The 24674-nt window shown below is 39.6% G+C and overlaps 1 long non-coding RNA gene across 1 annotated transcript; it reads left to right on the forward strand.

Moving 5' to 3' along the window:
- Positions 1–1538: 1538 nt before the first annotated feature.
- LOC134297487 (uncharacterized) lies at positions 1539–24277 on the forward strand. Its single transcript, XR_010004247.1, has 2 exons — positions 1539–2423; positions 23085–24277. It is a non-coding gene; the product is annotated as an uncharacterized LOC134297487 (long non-coding RNA).
- Positions 24278–24674: the final 397 nt, after the last annotated feature.

A 24674-nucleotide genomic window follows, 5' to 3' on the forward strand; every position in this document is an offset into this window, starting at 1 on the left:
TCTGAACCTCAGTTCTCTGATCATATTTAGAGACACCGTTTAGATTTTATTCTGTGGCACTGTTATTACTATTATTATAGTATATTTATTTATACTACACTTTATCTCCCCAAAGGGGACTCAAAGTGGCCAAGGAACTCAAATTTTGTTAGTGGGAGCAAAGTGGTAGAGAGAGAGAAGAGGTCTTTGAAAACTCCCTGAGTTTCCTTGGTATTCAAGGGAGAGAGGTATTGTTCCCTCTACCATGTTTCTGCTTTAGATGACATGCACAATAGTCTTCCTCTCAACAAACTTAAACGTCAACTTTCTTAAACAGGTGTTTGGACTACGACACCCACCAGGACATATCAACACAGGCAGTGGTGATGTAGTACTGGGTCTCATTCACCTGGAGATGTCTGGAAAACAAGAAAGCTATCTTTCTTAGCCTCCAGCAGGAGGAGACAGAACATTATATGCCTTACAAGAATAATGGATGACAATAAGAGGAATAACTCTGTTTATAGTTCTTTAGGAGCTGGTTGTAACTGCTCAGTGATCAGAAACAAGCATTTTGCATATGGTGTGTTTACTATTCTACAAATTTCATGGTAGCTTCTTTATTGATTCTAAGATGGGGAATATAATGATAAAATGCCACACATTGTGCAAAAATATCCTGGGACTAGAAACAAGAGAATATGCTTTGCCTCACATCTTTGCCATTACACATCCAGACACTGCAGGGACTGATGTAGAAGGCACTCTCCTGTGTTCTAGGAGAAGATGGTGAGACAGAGAATAGGACCTGACTAGAAGACTCCAAAACAATGACAGCTTAATATGGGAGAATGCAACCTTCAGAACAAAGAACTGGGGAGACAGGTGTTCCAGACTATCTGCTCAGGGCTTTATTGTATGGTAGAGGCATTGAAGTATGGTCATTGCCCTTAGTGACATTCTTATCACATAATGTCATGTGCATCCCATCGCCGGGCTGCCTCCTTACCATGATTAACACTTCCTCCAACATTGAGGGGTAAAATCTGTCAACAGCTGCCAATCTCATCACATTTCCATCACCTACCTGCTACGATAGGGCCAGCAACAGGTAGGTGATGGAACTGAAGTGATATCAGGGGGTGGAATTCTCCAACTCTTCCACTCCGCCTTCTTTGCTATTTTAAAGCTGGTTCTTGAAGAGAAATATTGGGGTTTTAGTTAACCACTGCTATAACTGCTTAATTGCTTAAAATAATAACAATAAAATACAGAGCAGCAGAATTGCAGGGACTGCATAATTGCTTAAATAAAAATAATGATAAAAATTGCAGAGCAGCAGAAATTCAGAGTTTTGAGGATATATGGAAGTATGACCATGGGACCATGGATTGGCAGATTGACAGTACTATGTGAATGGAGATAAGTGGGATAAGTGGGATAAAGAGGGTGCTCATGCCAGAATATATCCACTATCACTTTTAATGTGACTGCTGTGAAGTAGTGGCTTTGTGCAATAAAGTCCTTAATGCCTTAACAAACTGTACTGGCAGGCTAAGTCTCCCACTGGTGAATGGTGTTGAATTTGTTCCCATCTGCTTCTTGAAGAAAGGGTTAATGTATCTCATGAGGGGGCTGGTTTTGAAAATGGTCTTACTGATTCCCTTGCTCAATTACAGTGAGGAACTGAAACAGCTGCCTCTACGTTTCTGATAACAGCAACCGTTGTGATGAGAGTAGGGAAGAAACACACTCCTCTCCATGAATACAGCAAGTCATCTAACGAAAGCTGTTTTAAATTCCATTAATGTGCAAGCCCGGCATTCCCTTTTTAACATGCTTGTCACTCACATCCACTCACATGCCTCGATTCTTGAACATATCCTTGTTAGAGAGAACAGATGGTTTCAGTTTCAGTAGATGAACCTCTCAAGTTTGTCAGAATTGCTGTTCAGATTCAAGGATAATTTGCTTAAATTGGAGCCTAAGCCATCGTGCCCTTGTGATGGCATTCCCATCTCCCCTTCTCCCACCTTTTTTCACTCTGGCTGACAGAACAAAAAGAACAGCTTACAACTGCAGATGTAGCCAATCACTGAACATTAGTTGGCCACTTACAGTGGGTAGTTAATTAATTCTATGCCTTCTAATTATAGGCTGCTAAACAGAAGGGAAGCCCGGAACTGGAAATTAAGCTTGTCTGTATGCTAGCTCCCGGGTTTCAAATTTTGCAAGTGCGCCATGCATTCAAAATCCACCTTTTCCTCAGAACTGCTTTCCAGGAAGGTCTGGTGTAGCCCCGTTTCTGTTTCTGACAGCTGAATTAAACATCATGATAACACAAAGAAGAATTGAAGGGTGGTTGGAGAAATCCTGGCTTTCAAGCCCCAAGTTCCTAATTAAAACCAGACAGTTTGGAAAATGCCAAGATGAGAAAACATGAGGTAATTATTACAATATTCTAATGGATTTCTCATGAAAGCGCCAGCAATGTTTTGAGTGAATGCCACATCAGGCAATGCATTTGGAGAGATGTGTGGCTGGTTAACGTAATTTTCACTGAAAAACTGTTCTGTGCTCAAGATGTTGTTTTCAGTTGTCTTCTTTGGCAGTTTAACCCCCCCCCCCAAAAAAAAAAAACCCAGAACTAATAGCCAGCCCAGCCTGCAAAAATCAGTTCTAAAACCGAGTGAGAAAAGTATCTCCCCTCTTAAAAAATGTTTCCATAGGATTGTTGTTCCTCATTAAATCTGGAAGCCATTTGTAGCCGACAGGTTCATTGCAATCTCACTAATGAGCAACAGGTTGTTAAGGAAACAAAGCTTGAAATAGCTTCATCAAAGCAGCATCTTTTGTTTTGTGTTCCTTTTTGAGTTAATAAGGTTCAAAGGGTGGGGACAATCACCAAAAATCTGATTTGCGCCTTTGGGTATAAAATATGACTTTATAAAAGGTGTTTATTGCAGGATGTCTTTTCACTATTGGTGCTTGCTAGTCTCAAGCTTTACTGTAGTGACATGCACTGGGAAAATAAACCTTCCTCAACCCATATGAGATCAAAGAGCTCATATGCTGGAAGCAATCAGTCCAAAGCATTCACAACAGTCAGGATGCTGAAAACAGAGAAAAAGCATTGGAACTAAATAAAGATGTATGCTTGTATGTTTCCTTCCTTAGGGTTTGACTTTATTGCCTTTCACACTTGTTTATCAGAGATATTTCTTAACTCCTCTTCATTGGAAAGATACTGGGGTGAGATATACGAGTGGGAATAAAAATTACATAAATGTATAATACAAAAGGATTTTAAAACCTCATATTAAAATGAAACAACCCAATAAGAAACATATAACAAACTAAAAGATAAAATTGGAAAGAACTAAATTTTCATTAAAATAAGACAAAATATCATTATTATTTTATTTATTTATATTTCCCCAAAGGGGCCTCAAAGTGGCTTGACATAAAAGCATTAGTATGCAATTTAAAATAGACAAATATACAAATATTAAAACAGAATTAAACACAAATAGCACTTAAATTCTATTAAAATCCATCAAAACATATTCTAAATTAAAAACCACAGCACTCCCTCACTAGATCTTAAACACCTTCATCTATAAAAGCCTGTCTGAATGAAAAAAGTTTTAGGGCGCATCTACACTGTAGAAGTAATGCAGCTTGACACCACATTAACTGCCATGGCTCAATGCTTTGGGATCATGAGAGTTGTGATTTTACAAGGTCATTAGTCTTCTCTGTCAAAGAGTCCTGGTGCCTCACCACACTCTAAATCTCAGGATTCCATAGCATTCAGCCATGGTAGATAAAGCAATGTCAATCTGCAATAATTTTACAGTGTAGATGCACCCTGACCGATCTACCTCACAAGGCTATTGGAAGCATATAATGGGTTAAGGAGCATTGCATATGGCCTTAAGCTCCTTTCTAGAAGAACAATGAATGGATGTATGAAAAAATAATAATAATCTGAACAGGAGCATTAAATAAAATGTGAAACAATTAACAAAAGATTATGTGATGTATTTCACCTGTGGAATATGCATATGTGAGAAAAACCATTGATAGCCACTTTTTTATTTAAGAATAGCAGAGAAACTTGGTAATACATTTTAATTCAGCAGACTCGAGGTTTAATTGTACTGTGATTTGCTCTCAGAAGTCTCTCTCACTCTCATCCCCAATCTCTCTCTCAGATCCCCAAGGTTAGAAATTGTTTTTCAAGGCATATTGAAATGCTTTAGGAATTACTGAAGCAGGAAATAATAGGCTGATCTTAAATTTCATTAAGTTTGTTTTAGATCTGTGATCACAAACACTTTAAGAATGTTGTACTAAATATGAAGATGATTTTATGTGTGGAAAGCTCTTACCTTTCTTCTCCCCGGCTACAGCTTTGTTGGTCGCTAAACATAAAATGCCAGAATAGTGCATTTTAATGGTGAAGTGAATAAGTGACTTATGAATTTAATGGAGTTGTTTGGTTGACTTGAACAGCAACACAGGAGACTCTAAAACCATTTATAAAATATCATTATTTTGGGATGGAATGCATTTGAAGTTTCTCCTGCAGGAAGAATGACTGTAATTTATACATATATTTAAAAGAATTACAATTTGCTTTCACCATAGATATCCCATAGTTTTTTATTTCCCTGCCTGGTGTCAGATAATGCACCAGAAATTAAAAGACTAACCATTAAATATGAAAAACATAAAATGCATGTGTAATATTCCATCTATATTGCAATCATAATACAATAGGGCAATAAAGATGTATATGCTAAAACAGATTAATAAAACATACCAAATGACCTGTAATTTTAAAGGAAATAATAAAGGAGGAAAATATTATGCTCATCTACATTTTTTTGAGAATAACAGCAACAAAGACATCTTTGCTTTCTAAGGTGCCATGCCTGGGCACTCTTGGGCCAATTTGTTGACCCACAGTACTGGTGCAACAACTAAGAAGGTCCTGTTCCATTCTTCCATTCATTGCTCCTACAAAGCTCTTTTCTCATTCAATATAGATAGATGTGTTCTTTGTAATCCTGCATCCAAGATGTGTAGTAAATTATAAGCTACTTATAAAGCATAGTACTTTGAACTGAACCTAGAAGTTAGGAAATAGACACAGGCAGAACAGTTGAAGGACTTCTGGAATATATTAGCTCTTTTCTGTTCTATCAAAAGGCAGACTGATGGTTTCTGGTCAAAAATTGATATTGGAAAAATATGATCTTTGTAAATTCCTCTTGAAGTGAGCAAAGTCTAGCCATCCAATTATTGCTGATTTGCAATTTCGATCACCCAGTGAGATTAAAAACGAGGAATGTTACAGCACACTCATTTCAATGTATAAGAGAAAAATGACATTTATCTAATTTTTAAAATAGATTTCTTTCAGATCACAGGTCGATAGGTAAATTAACAGAATTGTGGCTTAAAACAGTGAAGCGATCATCGATTGTCTCATCTGCTACTTTGAAAGCATTTTCAAAGGTAATTTAGGAGAAATGAATTATATAAATCAGGTTTTGAGACTTCCCTATCCTCAACCAAGAAAAGTAATCAATCTAAAGGTTGTGAGTAACCATGGCCCACTAATGTTATTAATCTGGCTGCTGCCCGTTGTTAATCCAGCTGCTGCCTCCTTAGATTATTTTGAGATTTGTGGCTGCCCTCCCTTCCACTCCCATTCATGAAGAAGCTCTGTCTTTTGAAAACTGGCTGCTGCTGCTGCTCAGTCGCATAGTCATTTCCGACTCTTCATGGCCTCATGGACGAGTCCACACCAGAACTCCCTGTCAGCCGTTGCCACCCCCAGTTCCTTCAAGGTCAAGCCAGTCACTTCAAGGATACCATCCATCCATCTCACCCTTGGTCAGCCTCTCTTCCTTTTTCCTTCCATTTTCCCCAGCATCATGATCTTTTCCAAGCTTTCCCGTCTTCTCATGATGTGGTCAAAATACTTCAACTTTGCCTCTTATAGCCTTCTCTCCAGTGAGCAGCTGGGCATTATTTCCTGGATGATAGACAAGTTGGGTTGAAAACTGGCATTCATTAAAAACGCTCTGATTGTTTTTTTAAGGAAGTTGACTAGCAGTGGATCACTTCCCCATATCCAAATAGCAGGTAGCTTTTATGAGGTTGGCCTTCTTTGAGAGAAGAATCTATGAAGCTATTGTAAAAATGGTTTCATTATTTACAAAAATTGAATGCAGCAAAATACAGCAGCTTGGCAAATAGCTGGGGGATCCTGGGAGATGTGATTAAAAGTAATTTTTCCAAACGGTACAAGGTTTCTGCCCAGGGTTCCACTTTTCCCGACAATTATAGCAACAGTCAGGCCAGAGTTTCCATTTACACATTGGAGACTTATCCCTCTAGGTTTACTGTGACTTGACAGACGGATTCTACTGAAAGCAAACACCACGCTAAAAATGTCAATGTTTAAGAGGATACACACAGGATGGTTTGTTAGCAAGCCTTTTCTTCAACCAATGGGCAATTAACCAATCTGAACAGCTCCCATTTTATCAAAAATCAGCCCTAAAACTATCCATTTGACCATTACTTTGTTATATTGTTAAGGCACGTTGATTATCTGTGTTCTGGCAAAATGAGAGTAGAAGATGTGTTGAAACTGAAGTTAGTAGCTCTCCTTTGCCCCTGGGTATCATACTTGCTGAAATGCTGTTTGTTTCCTTTGCCATCTACTTTCACCATCATGCCTGCTGAGGCATAAATACAGTCTATCTACTGCTTGATTTACTATCTTGCTAGCAAGGGTTGGGTATAATTTTCAAGTCATATGTGAGTTTCTACCAGTTGGCCATTAAATACTTGAAAGATGGTGAAGACAAGCAGAAGCCAAACAACACCTGCAAAAACAAGGTGATATATCTCTGGGGCACCACAAAACTATCACCTCCAGTTATTTGGAAACTCCCCAAATACAAAATAAAAACCTGCATGAAATAAAGGGCAGAAGTATACAGTTGGGGAAATGCTCACTTCAAATGAAGCTAAACAAATAGCTTCCTCCTTCCCAAATAATAAACCTTACCACTTTAGGATGAAATTGGTTTTCATAAAGGTGAAGAGAGGGTGAGAACCTGAAGACAGCAACATATGCACTACATCAGGTAGCTAGCCACCAAAGCTTGGGAATGTCTTGGTATTTTTTTTTTGGGGGGGGGGGGGGTACTATGTTTTCCAGAATCCTTAGCCACCTGGAATTACTAGTTGATGAATTATAAGCATTACAGTCCAAAAATCCAACTCTTTCCAAAAATCTAGTTATCCTAAACTTACATTCAATGGCTCTATACTCTTTGCTGGTCAAGGTGTCCTTGGGGATCAGAACCAATCAGGTTTTTTTTTTCTCTTTTTACATACTTCCAGCCCCGATACACTATTGAATTCAAATATTTAACAAGTTCATTTATACTATCCTAAACTTGGATTTATATCATCCTAAACAGCAAATAGATGATTGCATTCATTTCTCAACTTGAAATTGTCCTTCCTGTTTGGCCAGAACATCAGAAGCCAGTTCCACCACCAATTTCCTTTTCCTACTTAGAGCAACTACACTGAACCTCCTAATGGTTTCTGGAGGACAGCTATTTTCCTTGTTGATCATCACCCAATACTAATATAGTGTTAAGTATGAGTGTCTGGATCATGTAAAACTGGAGTGCTTGTTGTCTGACAAAATTAAAGACAAAGTGAGTTGTTTCAAAGTACAACCTGAGAGATGGTGGTTGGTGGCTTCCATGACAGTAGAGTGACAACTCCAGGTTTTAGTCCAACCTTCAGTGATCTAATATATTGAACATCATCCCCCAAAATAAGTTCAGCATCCTGGGTAGCTGCTGAACTAGATCCCAGGCCAGATTAACTGCTCCATTGATATATGGGAGCCACCAGCTACTACGTCTTCTAGTGCTGCAGAGGGGAATGGTTAGAATTCAGCTTGCAGGGGTAATGGCAATTTAAATCTACCTCCACCCTCCCCCTCGCCCATCCCCAGTGCTCATAATACAGCCAGCACTCCATTCAGGAGGAATCCTGGTTTGAGTGTTTGTGTTGACAAGCTTCAAAAGTCAAATCAACACGAAAGAAAAGCTCTCAAAGTGCATCTACATTGCATAATTAATGCCCTTTGACAATACTTTAACTGCCCTGGCTCAATGCTATGGAATCATGGGAGTTGTGGATTTACAAGGTCTTTAGCCTTCTCTGCCAAATTGTGCTGGTGCAAAAGTACAATTTCATGACTTGATAACATTGAGCCATGACAGAATGTCATTAATTCTACAGTGTAAATGCATCATTGGCTTTTGTCACTAATCTACCCAATTTTATTGTCTAGTCACATTATCACACCAGGGCTTTAAAGCTGACAGCCCAACATTTCTGCTGCCTGCAGAATTCTGGGAAATGTATTTTGGAAAGGCCAGGACTTCTGTAGTTGAGAATTCAAAAGGTCCCACCCTAAACTACATTTCCCAGAATTCTGCAGGCAGCCAGAAATGCTGGGCTGCCCACTTTACAGCCCTGGTGTGACAACATCATCACTTTCATATATTGGAATATTTTTAAAGAGTTACAGCTTCAGGCGGGAGCATTGCCACCCCCATAGAATTTTACCTGAGAAATTAATTTTTCCTTCACTCCCCAAAGAAAAAAAAGCAAGCCAAGTTACCAAGGGAACATGAAAACAGCAAATAGAGGAATTGTAGGCATGAACAGTTTTCAATATCTCACTCTCTGCAATACTAGAAATTTAAGGGACTGAAATGCAGGATTCTCATTTGGGGACCCCCTGTAGCTATAACACTATAAAGAGCCCATGCTGCATGATGCAGGCAAGCAGAAGTGATGCCTTCTGTTGCCAGCAAATTTGCCCCATTTGAGGCTATCCATGAAAATCACTGGGGTCAGGGAATACCCCACAATTCAGAAAATAAGTATATTATGTTATCTGATTGTATTTTTCTTTTATCTTGTGGTGTGTTTTCTATCTCTGAATTTTTTTGGCAGAATTTTCTTGATTCTGTAGACACAATGCTAGCTTAGTTTGGTCTTGCACACAAAAATGAAAAATTTCAAATATCTTTCCTCTCTGCTGAGTGAAATTACTTGCTTGTGCATAATATCTGTATTTATCTTTTTAATCTATATATTTGCATGTGTGTATTTCTGTTCAAAAATTCACTCTTTGCACCCAAACAATAGTGATCTGTGACACACAGCCACAACAAAGCAAAATATTAATGAAAAATGAAGAAGTATGACTTAATTCATAATGGTTGGCTCACCTTTTTAGACTGCATGTCTTGAGGTGTTGTGGCATCCTTTCTTGTTGAGGGCATAAAAATTGAGTGTATTTTTTACATCCCTGACCACAATGCACTAGAACAGTGGTTCTCAACTTGTGGGTCCCCAGATATATTGGACTTCAACTCCCAGAAATCCTAACAGCTGGTAAACTGGCTGGGATTTCTGGGAGTTGTAGGCCAAAATACCTGGGGACCCACAGGCTGAGAACCACTGCACTAGAATATTCTTTATAGTCTAAAACCACTCACAATCCCATACAATGCGATGTTTGTTTGTTTATTGACCTAACACTTAAGGTTTGAAGAGGGCAAACATGATGTACTGATTTGAATGTTGGACTACAACTCTTTGAATCTAGTCATGGAAACTCACCAAGTGATCCTGGGCACATCACATTTTTTCAGCCTCAAAAGAAGGCAAGGGAGTCTGAAAATATCTTGCCAAGATAACCACGTAACAGGTTCCTTTTAGACTCATGAGTTGGGAATAACTTGAAGGCCCACAACAACAAATGAAGATCGAAAAGGGATGGTTCTGAATAGATCTTTACACCCTTTCTCTAAACTTTATTCTACATATGTAATTAACACTGAAATCCCATCCTAGTGGGGTTTTTTTGGAGTTCCCCTCCTCAAGCATACATTCTGAAGGGGGTTAGCAAGGAAATAAAAAGCACTGATAGCACAGACATGGTTCAATTGGTTATATCAAGACACTGAGTCACAGCTGAACTGTGCTCAGCAGCTCACAGCTCTGTCACTGTCATGCTCTTAATAGCACAAATTTCATCACACCAGGAACTTCAGGTTTTCTTTAATAACAACAAGCTAGAACATTTTGTTCACTTCCTCTTCTTCAGGGGGAAAGGCTGAGCTCTGAGCTTTAATTTCAGCACTCATTATCTCCCTTTTTAAAGACATAATTATAATTTTAATGGAGCCACGCAAGAACCCAAATGACAAGTATACTCCAGCCATTTAGAATCAACAAAGCACATAGCATGACAAAGCATTATTTTCTCTGGGAAAGATGGTGCTGGCACTAGCTTCCAAATGGGTTTTGTTGCCTTTTGCCAGGACAGACAATCTGCAAGAAGCAGGCTGCAATTATAGCAGAAATTGGAAAAGTTCCCCTTTTTGCACTATAGTTTCCAGAGGCCTCCAGCCAGGACAAGCACTAGCCTTTCAGAGAGGAACATCTCAAAAAGGAACCTTCCTGAACTCTGAATTATCTACATGCATAACTGGGAGTTAATCCCTCTAAAATCATCTGGGTTTACTTTGAATAGGCCTGCATGGAATGGTTGCGGCAAAATGGAAGGAAGAAAAAGGGTCTCCTGTAACTTTTCTACTGGAAGGGCAAAAATGTTTTGCCTTCCATGGATGAAAGCATCCAACAAATGAGGAGATTATTTTTCAGCATCTGGTGGATGTAGTGAAACCACAAACGTTTTTCCTTGGAAATTGTTCCAGGGTTTGATTTAACTTTTAATGCCTCTGTTTGATTCATGATAACTACAAAGAAGAATATTGCTCTGAGTTATTTGATAGTGTTTTTTGGGAACTTTTCTGCATATATTAAATATTTCTTTCTATCTCCCTTTCTTTCCACACCTATTGAGCATATTGATTGCAGAATATGCCCTCGAATTTAGAGCTTAGAAAATTTTGTTTTTTAGATAGTGGTGAGAATTATGCAGCTAGGATAGCCAGTGAGCATTCTGTAAACTGTAGTTTTAAAAGTAACTTTTCCAGAGGGCTGTGCTGGCTGAACGATATGCATATGCCATTCCTTAGCAATACTGAATGCTTCATATGAGTAGTTCTGGGTGGGTGGCATAACTCCATCTTCCTGTAATGACCCCATTAATGCCATTACACATCGCATTCATTGTGGTGATATCTCCATAACCAGCCACAGATTTCCCCCTCGTGGACTCATCTCATTATGAGAGGGTGATCTACATTTCCAGTTCTCTGAATTATTTTGGGTCATATAGTCATGGTCACTCTGCTTTCCGACTTCCAGCACATTTGTGAGAAAATGCATGGAATCCTGTCAACACAGTTATAGCACTATGGTTCCACTTTAATTGCCATGACAACATTCTATGGAATTCTGGAATTTACAGGTCAGGAAGGGAGATTTGATGCTCTACTGTAATGGTTCTCAACTGGGGTCCCCAGATGTTTTTGGCCTTCAACTTCCAGAAATCCTAACAGCTGGTAATGTGGCTGGGATTTCTCGGAGTTGTAGGCCAAAAACATCTGGTGACCCCAGGTTGAGAACCACTGCTCTAGTGTCTTAACAAACCCCAGGTCAGCTAAAATTATAAACATGTGGCATGAAACGGCTCTAGAAGGATACATCTAATGTAACCCATTCAGGGCAGGTTCATTACCCAAGTCATGGACTTTGGAGCCACTAGTCTATTGAGTCTCCATTTTGTTGAAACTCGGTTTCTTAGCCCTCTTTTAGCCCTTTGCATATCAGTTTTGTTTCTCTTTGTTGTTGGAGACAGTGACAGCAGTATCCAACAGCAAAGAGAAACAAAACAATTATTTCAATGTCACCACTATAATCAATCTATTTTTTTTAAAAAAACCATTTTCAGTTCTGCACATTTTTTAGAAATGAGCAAAAACCACTCTCTAAAAATGTGCAAAATCTCTCCAAAACTAATAGAAAAATATCACCATGTTGCAATAGGAAAATTTAGTTGTGTATATTTGTATGTACTTCACGTTGCCTGTTGACTTATTAGCTAATTAGTTTTTCATTTATTTATCTTGTCATTGTCAATCAATTTAGGACCCACATCTTTTGCTCCAACACAGGCATGTAGCTGGGGAGGGGGGCCTTGAGGGGCTTCAGCCCCCCTCCGCGAGAAGGCCTTACATTTATTATTTAAACTGTTATGTTTATTCATATCATGATCTGATCACCATGCTCAATATATCCCATATGCATGGGGGTATTGGGATAACAATACAAAAGGTTTGCTAGAGTAGATCCTCTCTCACTCAGACTCAGTGCGCCCCCTTGAACCAAAATCCCAGCCCCCCACCCCCTATCCTGGCTATGGGCCTGCTCCAACACAATGTAGTATTCCATTTTTATCCTTTTATACTTTCCACAGTAAACTCTGTAGTACTCAAGAGTTCAGATGCCAAATCATCTTCTTAGCAACCAATAAAATAAAGCAGAAAAGGAGAGACATAAATGTATTCTCTAAGAAAGAACAAAGGGAGCCAGCTGTTTACAAATGAAACAAGCTGAGAAAGCAGCTCAGATAATGTCTTGAAGAGCAAACACAGCAGGGGAGAGTCAGAACTAAAGGACTGAAAAACAAAGAGATGTTGAAATACAAGGGCAGTGAGTCTAAAAAACCCCCATCTTGAAAATATTTGGGTAAGTTAAAGAATCTTTTAGATTGGCTGAAAAATCTCTTTAAACCATATTTACATTACTCACTTGGAGATAATTTTAAACGTCACATCTCTATCCTGAAATTTGTACATTAGTGAAGATCTTTGAGTTCTGTTTAGGAGAGAGGCACAAAGGTCCATGTCAAAGAACTATGAGTCCCTCACCAAACTAAAACTCCCAAGCCTCCATAGGATTGAACCATGACAGCTAAAGTGTCAGTTACGCTCTCAATTTGCTTTCATTATTTAAGATAGGCTAATATTGATATTACTATAGTGTGAGTGGAAATAAAAAGAATTGACAGTCTAAATTGTGAGGACAAGAATCCTGTGGCTTTCCAGGAATTGTAAGCTTATAATTCCCATCATTCCTGGTTTAGACTATGGAAGAATTTGAGAAGAAAATACCCAAAATTTTGAATGCAGGCTCCCTGCTTCAGCATGGACTTATTTTAAATTTAGACCAAAGTATAAAAGGAGCCCCGGTGGCGAAGTGTGTTAAAGCACTGAGCTGCTGAACTTGCAGACCGAAAGGTCCCAGGTTCAAACCCCGGGAGCGGCATGAGCGGCAGCTGTTAGCTCCAGCTTCTGCCAACCTAGCAGTTCGAAAACATGCCAATGTGAGTAGATCAATAGGTACCACTCCGGCGGGAAGGTAACGGCCACATGACCTTGGAGGTGTCTATGGACAACGCTGGCTCTTCAGCTTAGAAATGGAGATGAGCACCAACCCCCAGAGTCAGACATGACTGGACTTAACGTCAGGGGAAACCTTTACCTTTATCTATAAAAGCTGGGGTGAAAAACACAACCTATGTTCACACAAGGTTTTGCCTTCCTTTAACAAAATCAATATGAAACCCATTGAGAAAAAATAGAACTAACTTTCTTGTTGAACACAGAGCCAGAAATGTAAGACTAAACATAAGTCTAGTTCAGTAGATAATAGAGATGATGCCTTTATGTTATTGTTCAGATAACATCTATCAGTAAGCAATGCTGTGACTGCCATTTTTGAATTTACTGCAAAAGGCAATAAATATACTCCCCTCCATGATGCACCTATAGAAATAGATGCATTTGTATATGCAAGTTACTTGGTGATGAAAAGCTGCTGTGAATCATTATTAACCTTGGCTTTCATATATTTAGCATAATCGGATAACTGCAAAGCTTTTATTGTGTCTGAAGGACACATGATGTTATACAGAAGAACCTGTCAGTCATGTGTACATCAGAATATAGATAATTTCTAGGAAGGGAAATCACATAGAAGAGAGCTCTAAGGCTCAAACACAGAGCCGGCCTTAGGCAATTTTCATGTGTAAGCGAACAGAATTTTTGCACACACCCCCCCCCCCCAAAACCAATCACTGAAAAATAAAAGCCTTGGATAAGCGAAAATGTTGGATAATAAGGAGGGATTAAGGAAAAGCCTATTTAACATCAAATTACATTATGATTTTACAAATTAAGCACCAAAACATCATGTTTTACAACAAATCAACAGAAAAAGCAGTTCAATACACGGTAATGTTATGTAGAAATTACTATATTTGCGAATTTAGCACCAAACATTGGGATATAGGGCAGTGTGGACTCAGTTAACCCAGTTCAAAGCAGATATTGTGGATTATTCTGCTTTGATATTCTTGGTTATATGGCTGTGTGGAAGAGCCCTGAGGGTCCTTCCGCACAGCCATATAACCCAGAATATCAAGGAAGATAATCCACATTATCTGCTTTGAACTGGATTATATGGCAGTGTGGACTCACGCCGGAATTCAAGCTGTCTCTGCCTCCTCCGTCATGTTCCTGGGATGCCTAGCAGCGGCCCCGGGGGCTTCCCTCCACCTTCTTGCACCCTCCTTTCCTGACAAGGGGTACGAGAGGGGGCGCCGCCATTTCTGCCTCCTCTGCCCCAGCAGGCACCTGGCCCCTCGCTTCCGAGGTGCGCTTGTGGAGGAAGGCCAGGCCACGCCCGCGGAGGGCGGGGGAGCCAGGGAGGGGGAGGGAGGCAGACTGCCCTCTCATGGCGCCTCCACGGCTGCAGCCTGGCCTTCACCCAGGCCGCGGTGCCCCCTAGGTGCCCCCTAGAGGATGGCGCCTTCGTCAACGGCCTACTTGGCCTAATGGGTGAACCGCCCCTGCTCAAACATACACCATGATTTCTCTTTCTATGCTTTGTAACTCTTTTAAAAAAAGTATCTCAAAAGGGTCTTGACTGCTACATCTGAGTCCCCATTGGGGAGATGGCAGCAGGGTATAAATAAAGTTTTATTTTATTATTATTATTATAAAGGCACGCAAAATTTGCTTCTTTGCCCTTCTGTCATTATTGAATTCGTAACTGCTTTTCTTGAGCTGTTTGGGCATCCATAGAGGGCAAGATTAAGGAATACAAGCAACTTTGACTCCCCCCCCCCCAATGGGTGAAAAGACCATTTTTAAGGGCTGGCAACATAAAACTTGAGCAGCGTTTCCACATGCTTAACCTCCGATCGTATTCAAAATCTGCAGGGGTTTTTAAAAATCAAACATTCGGAGGCAAGAATGATCCAAGGCCACATACCATGCATATTGAAATCCTCAATACTACATTTACAATGCCATGTGGTCCAGTTCGCATTCACACAGATCACTGGAGCTTTGTGGTCCACAAGCAGAAACCAAAATCACAAACATTTTATTATTAGAACCACTAAAATGTTTTTTTAAAAGTGGCCAGTTAGTAGTTCAAATTTTCTTGCTAAAGATACGTGCTTGCTGAACAGGTAATATAATTTGGGATGAATTGAAAAATGAACTAGGGATCTACTAAGGCTTTATTGCTCCTGTCACCAGCCATGAAAATTTTGCAAATTATTTTATGGCTCCCAGGACCAATAAAACATAAACTGAAACAAGAATTCATTTTGAAAATGTGTATGTATTTGCCTCCAAAGTTATTCTTGATTTGTTGCAACTCTATGGATTTATAGGGGGGGTTTTAGGCAAGAAATACTCAGGGTGGTTTGCCCGTTCCTTCCTCTGAAATATAGCCTACAGTACCTGATACTGACTAGTGACTTCCAGTCCAACTGTTAACCAGGACTGACCCTGCTTAGTTTTTGAGGTATGAAAGGGTTGTGTCTCTTTAGGATATTTAGGCTGTCATTTAGAAAATAAATCACGTACTATTTAGTGTGCAATGGAATGGGAAATGCCTCCTAAAATACAAGAATCTGCACAACTTATTATTATGGCACTAGCGAAAATTCACAGCATATTTACATCAGATATTCAACTCCTAAAAATAATAAAAAATACTTTTCAAAAGGTTAAAAAAACCAAAAAGTATAATTTGAAATAAACCGGCAATTTCACTTCTGTTAGCTTTACAGGGGCTTTCACATACTTCATTGGAGGATGCCAGATAACATTATGTAGAAAAGGGTAAAGTAGTGTGTGGATACTGAATGAAAGTCATTTTGAGACCACCTACATTGCAGAATTATAGAAGTTTGAATACCACTTTAATTGCTATGGCTCCATCTTACGGAATCCTGAGATTTGCAGTTTGTTGTGCCACTAGAGCCCTTTGACAGAGAAGAGTAAATATCTCAGAAAACTATAAGTCCACCCTACATAGTATTGAGCCAAGGCAGTTAATGTGGGGTCAAACTGCTATAATTCTGCAGTAAAGAAACAGTCCTTTGTTTTGTGCATAAGTGGCAGCGGCAATGATCTACAGGTACATATTGCTAAATATGTCAAGTAATTATAGATTTGGTCTTTTCTAAACTATTATTTTTATTCTATAAATAAGATCAGTTGTATCCTTTTCCTGAATGTTTAACTAAATAAATGGCAACATTTTTTTCTGAGTCAGATATGAATCTTTTGATTGTCAACAGAAAACAAAGATGATGATATTAAAGATCTAGTTGTTGCCTGAGGATCAATTGCATTATCAAAGCAATTCTTGGATATGATGAACAAAAACACAACAGACTCCCATAAGTGCCCAAGAAAGCTATTGTGGATGCTGAACTCAGTTTCTTATTTCCTTTACCTCATTCTGCTCTTCTGCACCAGGAAGTGTGAGGGTGAAGTACTGGGCTGCTCTCCAAGAAACACAGGGCTAAAGTGCTCTTGTCTCTGTGAAGACTTGGTTTTCTTTCTCACATTTCTCTCCTCTCTGTCTCTCACAATCAGGCTGCTAAGTCTTGTGGCTTTACCTTTTTTCAACAGTAAAAAATATAGCTTTTTCTGTCAATGTAAAGAAACTCTGACACATGCCTTGGCCACATTACACCTCTGCCTGCCCTAATCTTATTTTTACCTGTTCTTCAACATTCTTCTGCTCATTTCCACCCAGCATTCTACTGTCAAAAGGATTCAATTCTCATCACTTTGATTTGGCTTTTATCTACTCTCAGATCCTCTTCAAGTATTTAATTCTCCTCTTTCTGACTCCCTATAACTTTGCACATCCTTTACTGTAATCTTTGCTCCTCCTGCTCTACCACTTTCACTCTCTAAAGGTCTCTTTCCACCAAAAAGTGTCTTCCTTTGGCCAGTCACTTGCCTTCTAGAATACCTCAACTTTCCTTCCTTCAGATCATACATCAAAGCTGCCCCTGCCTGAGAAATCTTTGGACAAGCCCCAATTCCAAAGCTCTTTTGTAATTACAGCAGGGCCATAGCCAGAAAAATATGGGTGTGTGTGAGGGGGGGGGGGGGTTGAAACATTTTAAAGCAAATCATTAAGAGTAGGTCCATAACATAAAACAATTTACATTATATGATTCATTCTATATTTTATATAGACTTAATTAGATCAATTTTCTATTTTAGTTACAAAGTTGTAAGTTTTAAAAAATTGAAAATGACTCTTAATTGGTAATTTATATTTACAAAAGAATACCACAACGTCTGTGGAAACACTTGCAAACTGTGTCAAAACACTTTGACAGAATTCAGGCTCCATCTGATGATGCTCAGCAGTCCCTCTCCAGGCCCTGGCCAAAAGTGGCAAAATGAGGCTATTTAGCCCCGTGTGAAGAAGTCCCATGTCAACTATCTTCAAAAGCCATGCTCAACTCTTGAACATTCAGGAATGTGGTTTCTTTGACTGAGTCTATCGATTTGTAATACAGCCTTTCTCTTTCCCTGCTGACTTCTACCTTGCCAAACCATATTGTCTTTTCTAATGCGTCATGTTCTCTCATGATAGGGCCAAATTATGACAATCTCAATTTAGTTATCCCAGCTTATATATTTATGAAGAGTTCAGGTATGATTTGCTCTATGACCATTTATTTGTCTTCTCTTCAGTTTATGGTATCCACAGAACTCTTATTCAGCACCACCCTTCAAATGAGTTAATTTCGTCGTATTAGTTTTTGTCATTAGTTATCCTTCCCAGACATAAAATAGAAATATGAAATATAATGGCATTGACAATCTTAATTTTGGTATGTCTTTATACATCAGGATTATATTTAGTTCCCTCATAACTGTTCCTCAAATTCTTAGACTTCTTTTGATTACTTGACTGGCCCTCCATCCCATCCCATTTCCCAATTCCCCTTGGATTTTGTACTAGGAGGCTGTCAAGGGTACAAAGACATCTGGAAGACGAAGGTGTGGATGGGTCCCTTCAATTGCCTCTCAGTGGGCATATTTGTACTATAGAATTAATGCAGTTTGATGCCATTTGAATTGTTATGGCTGAATACTATGGAATAATGGAAGGCAGGTTTTTAAAATTTCTTTAGCCTTCTCTGCCAAATAGTTCTGATGCCTCATCAAACTAAAAGTCTTGGGATTCCATAGCATTAAGCAATGGCTATTAAAGTGGTGTGAAACTATATTCATTCAATGGTACAAAATCAGCCTTGGTGTCTGTGGATTGGGATCATTTCTGAATGATATTAGTCAGTTGTCAACATCAGCTGTTTAAGAGCTTAATATAAATATAAAGAAGCATCTTGGTTGCTGAATATTCTGTAACTAATTACTTGATTGTAATTAATCATTTTAATAATATGAATATTCAGACATTTGCTAAAATAATCTCTCAGCTTCAAAGGGAAGTGACATCAAAACTCAAACAACAGATATTAACTTTTATTTGAAAATGAGCTGATCATTGGCTTAGATATGCAAAAAAACCCCTCTAATTCCAATTGTAAAGACTGATTTGAAGACACTATAGCAATCATTATAGGTGTATTCATGCATTGACAATGAAACACAAAATGCATACACACACACAATTCTTCATAGAGATTTGGCAAAAAAGACCTTTCAGAGCTAGTGCATGGAGGTACCACTTCACAGCCCTTTGATGACAAGAGGCATAGGGAACTTCTATAACATTGATGAATCTTATAAGTGAGAGCATGACATGCCTGCAACTGTAGAAGACCAAAACTTGAAGGTATTGTGGGAGAAATATAGTATGAGTCATTTTGACTGTGACTCCGAGACAACGTTATTCATGCTGTACAGCTATAGATCTCATCCTACACACAGCTAACCAGAGAAAACTAAGACATTAGAACCCACATCTTCCGATAATTTTATAGGGAAAAAGATCACAATAGGCTGGAACAGGTCTGGACAATAGGTAGATCATGATTTACTGATAGATCTCCGAGTTATTTCAGTTAGATCTCTAAGGCTTCCTGATTGCCATTTATCTAGCAATAGTAACAATCAAAGTACTTTCCCAACTTTATTTCAGGTTGTTGAGAAAGAACACTGGGGAGGTGGGAGTTCTGAGTAGGTTTTCATGTAAAGCAATTTTTAGCCTGCTTCTGATTCAGATCACAAAAATTCCTGGATTGAGGGTGTGTCCATGAGCATGTTCAACTAAGAATTCAAACCCTGGTCTCCAGAGGCCTAGTCCAATACTTAAATCACTGCCTCAAGCTAGCTCTCTCATTATTAATTACTGCAACAATAAGTTTCAGGATGCCATTTAATTTCTCTTTTTATGTATTTTCTTTTCTGCTTTCAATGTAATTATTCAGCATTAACATGACATATTAATCAACTGTCTTTTGAAGTATATTGTAGAAGTGACCAGGGCTGTAGCCAAGGGGGGTGGGTTAGGGGTTCAACACCCCCCCCCCCCCGAAAATTTTCAGGGTTTTTTTTAAACTGGTTTACTCATGAATTTTAATTGATTAAACAAATCCCTATGAGTGTCCACTGAAGTTTATCTGTCTTGAATGTCCACTGAAGTTTATTGATGGAGCCTGGTTTCTAAATTATTTTATGTTATTGAACACTAAAAAAAAAGCCCCCCCCCCCCGATTTTTTTTTCTGGTGGCCCTGGAAGTGATTATTGTATTTTCCATATTGTTTTGTATATGCAGATCATTTTGTTAAGAAAAAATTAAATTGGTCTTGAGAACTAAGATGAACATGAAAATCAAAAACATCTTCCTCCTGACTACTTTTATCTTAGTTCATCAGACTAAAGAGTTTGAAATCACAATTAAGCAAAAATAACAGAATTGAAGCCAATTCAGGGAAGTTTAAATGACTCTTAACACATCATATTAATTTAGCTAGACACTGGCCTATGCAATAAAAAACTGCCACAATGGTAAATGAGGCTGAATCCATCTATGCATAGTTTTCCATGTTATTAAGTGATTTGGGTAATTATTTCATATAATGTATGGTTACTAACACAGCCTCCATAAGGTTTGGGCAACTTTGCAAGCAGTTAAAAGCTACCCATAATAGGTTGAGCCAAATTCCATTAGATGAATATGGACTGAATTCTGTACTGTGCATGTTGAAGTCATCACACAAGTTCTTCATTATGGCCTAGTTTTGGCATAGGTCGGCTCCCAGAGAAGCACAACAGAAGTTGAGGAGCACCTCCACAAGAGAGCTCTTCATATTGCTGCCATCTGATTTCTGCTCTGGTAGCACTCCCCTCTCAAAACCATTTAAGACAAACAGTACCCTCATATGAGCACTGTTGGCCATGAGCCCGGAATCAGCTTTCATGACTTTATATGGTATTCAATTCATATTGGCTCAAACGTTTGCTTAACCTAGGAGTATGAACTGGACTCTGCACAAATCCATCAGCCCATCTATTTTTGAAATGGACTAAAGTATAGTATGCTACTAGATGCTCATTTGCCTACATGTTCCACTTGCTAATATATTTCATCTTGAGGACATGTGAAAGCAGATTGCTTACAAACAGGGCCGGCCCCACCATAAAGGCCAGTGACGCCGCCGCCTCGGGCGCAGGTCCCGGGGGGCGCCGTCAGGCTGGGAGGGAGGCGGGGCACCGCTCTGATGGTGCCCCACCGCCCGACCAGTGCGCCCTGGCCTTGTGGCTCCCTCTTTCGCCGCCCGGGGAGGGGAGGAGGGATCGCCTCCTTCCCTCCCCGGGCGGCGAAGCCTGCTTCTTTCGCCGCCCGGGGAGGGGAGGAGGGATCGCCTCCTTCCCTCCCCGGGCGGCGAAGCCTGCTTCTTTCGCCGCCCGGGGAGGGGAGGAGGCGATCCCTCCTCCCCTCCCCGGGCGGCGAAGCCTCCCTCTTTCCAACCCTGGCCGCGCCTCCCACGCTGCGTGGGAGGCGGGGCCAGGGCTAATAGCATGGGAGGCGGGGCCAACCCTGGCCCCGCCTTCCACCCAGCGTGCCCTGGCCCCGCCTCCCACGCAGCGCGGGAGGCGGGGCCAGGGCACGCTGGTTGGGAGGCGGGGCCAGGGCGCAGGAGGCGGGGCCGGCGGGGGGCGCTTTTCAGCGCCCCCGCTTAATATTTAAATTTATCTCCGACCGGCCCTGCTTACAAACAACAGTTTAGATACATTTCATTTTTGCTTTAATTTATTTGAATGAAGGCTGGAATTTAGTAATTTATACAGCACTTTCACCTTCTCCCCCAAGTGAATTCCACATCTACTAGATAGATTTTATCTGAAATTGTATGCCTGAAACTCCTTCATTTCATACCTTGCTTTTTCTTCTGCTTCAGTATATATTGTCTCTTTGTCTTGCCAAAGGCCTTTGCAGAGGATAGCAATCAGATATTGCTGCCCAGTTTTGTAATAACTTCTATATTTGCTTTGTGTAAAGAGAAAGATGATAAAAATAGTTATCTGAGGACCATATCTCTATTGTTTTGTATTGTGTGGCTGATAAGCAGGAGTAACAGAATGGCAGAAATCGCATCCCTGTTTAAATTCAAGCTAGCTGCCTGCTTTTCCACACTTTAATCAGAAATACAGCAACCACAAGACATGTTCTTGAGGTCCCTTCCACACAGCTGTATAAAATCCCACATTATCTGCTTTGAACTGGGTTATATGGCAGTGTGGACTCAGATAAACCAATACAATGCAGATATTGTGGATAATCTGTCTTGATATTCTGGTCTATATGGCTGTGTGGAAGGGTCCTCCTGAGTAATTGTCCCAAATAAGAAAGCAGCAGAAAAAAAATCCCATTACAACAATACTGCTGCTGCTGTGCAAGCCTCTCTGTGAGCCAGCACACTTTATGAGGAAGGAGCAGGGCACTGCTACCTCCTTCAGACACATGGAATTATCTCATGGTAGCACTACAATAGGATAATATGATTGAGTAAACAATATCAGGAGGAAGCAGTCAGTTAAAGAACATGACTTCAAGGGGAAGAGTAAATGGCAGCAGATATAGTAGAGGCTTCCATGCAAGTGTGATCACTGAATCAGCTTTGAGATCTATCCCAGATTTTAAATAGATAGAATCATAGAGTTGGAAGAGACCATAAGTGCCATCCAATGACAACCCCTTGTAATGAGGGAAGACATAGGGCCTAATCTCACTGAAAGGAGAAGAGTATACATCTCATACAGGCCTGTAGCGAGGGGGTGGTTTTAGGGGTTCAACCCCCCCCTGAAATTTTTCAGGTTATAAAAAAAATCTGGTTTACTCATGAATTTTAACTGATTAACCAAATCCCCATGCTAAGTCTATGAGACGCAAAACATTAAGAGTCCCTCCAGGCACTATCTCAAGCAGATATTGACAGGTTTGTAGCGGGGAGGGGTGTGTGCTAGGGGCTCAACCCCCTCCCCCGAAATTTTCAACCCCCCCCCCCCCGAAATTTTTTTCTGGCTACTGCCCTGATCTCATAGTGTTCCATATGTAAATCATCCTGTTATCAAATAAAAAAAACTCAACCCATCACACAAGCTTCCTTCATATCTATCTTGAATTAAAGCACATGTATTTGTCCTTATCACACAGTTCATGGCTATCTCATCCGATCCCTTCTTTTCTTGTTTTCTTTTTCTAGAAATTGTGCAAATCATTCATCAGTTATTCATCTGCAGACCTAAAAGAAAAAGCAAAGAGAGAAATGCTAAAAGATCTCCCATGGTGCATGCCCACCTGACACGCCATGAAAAAGTGGATGAAATGCAGATGGAGTAAATGTCGAAACCCACGTCAAAAGAAAAAACAAGACAATAATGATGCATCATATAACACTGAAGACAATTCCTAACTGGCTTTCAAAATGAACAGGCTGAAAATTGTTTTCTTATGGCATCCAACACAATACGTAAGAAACTGAATTAACATTATGGGATGGCAAGCATAGGATTCCATAGGAAACACCTCAAAACAGGTGTCCAAAACCTGTGGGATGAAGTCTATAAACAAAACACTCCTGACAAATGGTAGTCCAGCCTCTATTTAAAAATCTTAAAGGAAGGAGGTTCCACTACACCCAAGGCTGCATATTCCATTGAATAGTTTTTACCACCAAGAAATTCCTTGCATTTGTTCAAGGCAGATTTGTAAAAGCAACATCCATGCAACGTCACCAACTCCAATGGAATATTATAGGCTAAATGAGTGCATCCCATTTCTGGACTTTTTCTGCAGTCAGCTTCAAGAAAGGTTTACAAGGCACAGGGAAGTAGTTCAGGAACTGGAAGTATACTTCCCAATTAATTGTTAACCACTTAAGATCCAACTTGAACAAGTGCACAGAACTTTACAACAAATGCCTTCAAGATGACACACTGATGGAAGAGTTTGATCTGTGGTATAGAAAATGGAAAAAGATTACACTTGCAGAAAAAATATCAAATGAACTGGAAGCGTATTTTGTCTGTGATTGAAAGTTTTTTCTTAATGTGAAGAAACTTCTTCAGATTTCTGCAACATTGCTAGTGTCAACAGCTACAAATGAAAGGTCATTTTCAACTCTTAAACATTTGAAAACATACATAAGAAGCACAATGGGACAAGAAAGACTGATTGGACTTGCATGCTTGAGTGTCCACTGAAGTTTATCAATGGAGCCTGATTTCTGTAAAAGTGTCTTGACAGTTTTCAAGTGTTTCCAACAGGTGTTGTAGTATTCTTTTGTAACCACTAAATTACCAATTCACAGTCATTTTCAGGTCTTTTTAGACTTGAAACTTTATAGCTAAAATAGAAATTTGATTTAATTAAGTACAAATAAAAATATAGAACAAGTCACAGAATTTAAATTGTTTTGTGTTATGGACCTACTCTTTATGATTCGCTAAAAAAATAACAACTTTTTCACACACCCCGCGCCCCCATGTTTTTTTTTGGGGGGGGGGGGTTGGCTACAGGCCTGCTTCAAATATTTGAACATTGTTTTTATGCTCACTCTTGACCTTGTCTTCTGTAGGCTAAACATACCCAGAACCATGAGCCCCTCTCCATAGGGCATTGTTTCCAGATCTTTTACCATTTTGATTGCCTTCCTCTGGACACACTCCAGCTTGCCAATATCCTTTTAGAATTGTAGTGCTCATAATTGGAAACAGTTCAGGTGTGGTCTGACTAAAGTAGAATAGAATAGCACTATTTCTTCCCTCAGTCTAGACATTATACGGCTAATGAT

Source organism: Anolis carolinensis, chromosome 3, assembly GCF_035594765.1.
Source record: "Anolis carolinensis isolate JA03-04 chromosome 3, rAnoCar3.1.pri, whole genome shotgun sequence".
Lineage (NCBI taxonomy): Eukaryota > Metazoa > Chordata > Lepidosauria > Squamata > Dactyloidae > Anolis > Anolis carolinensis.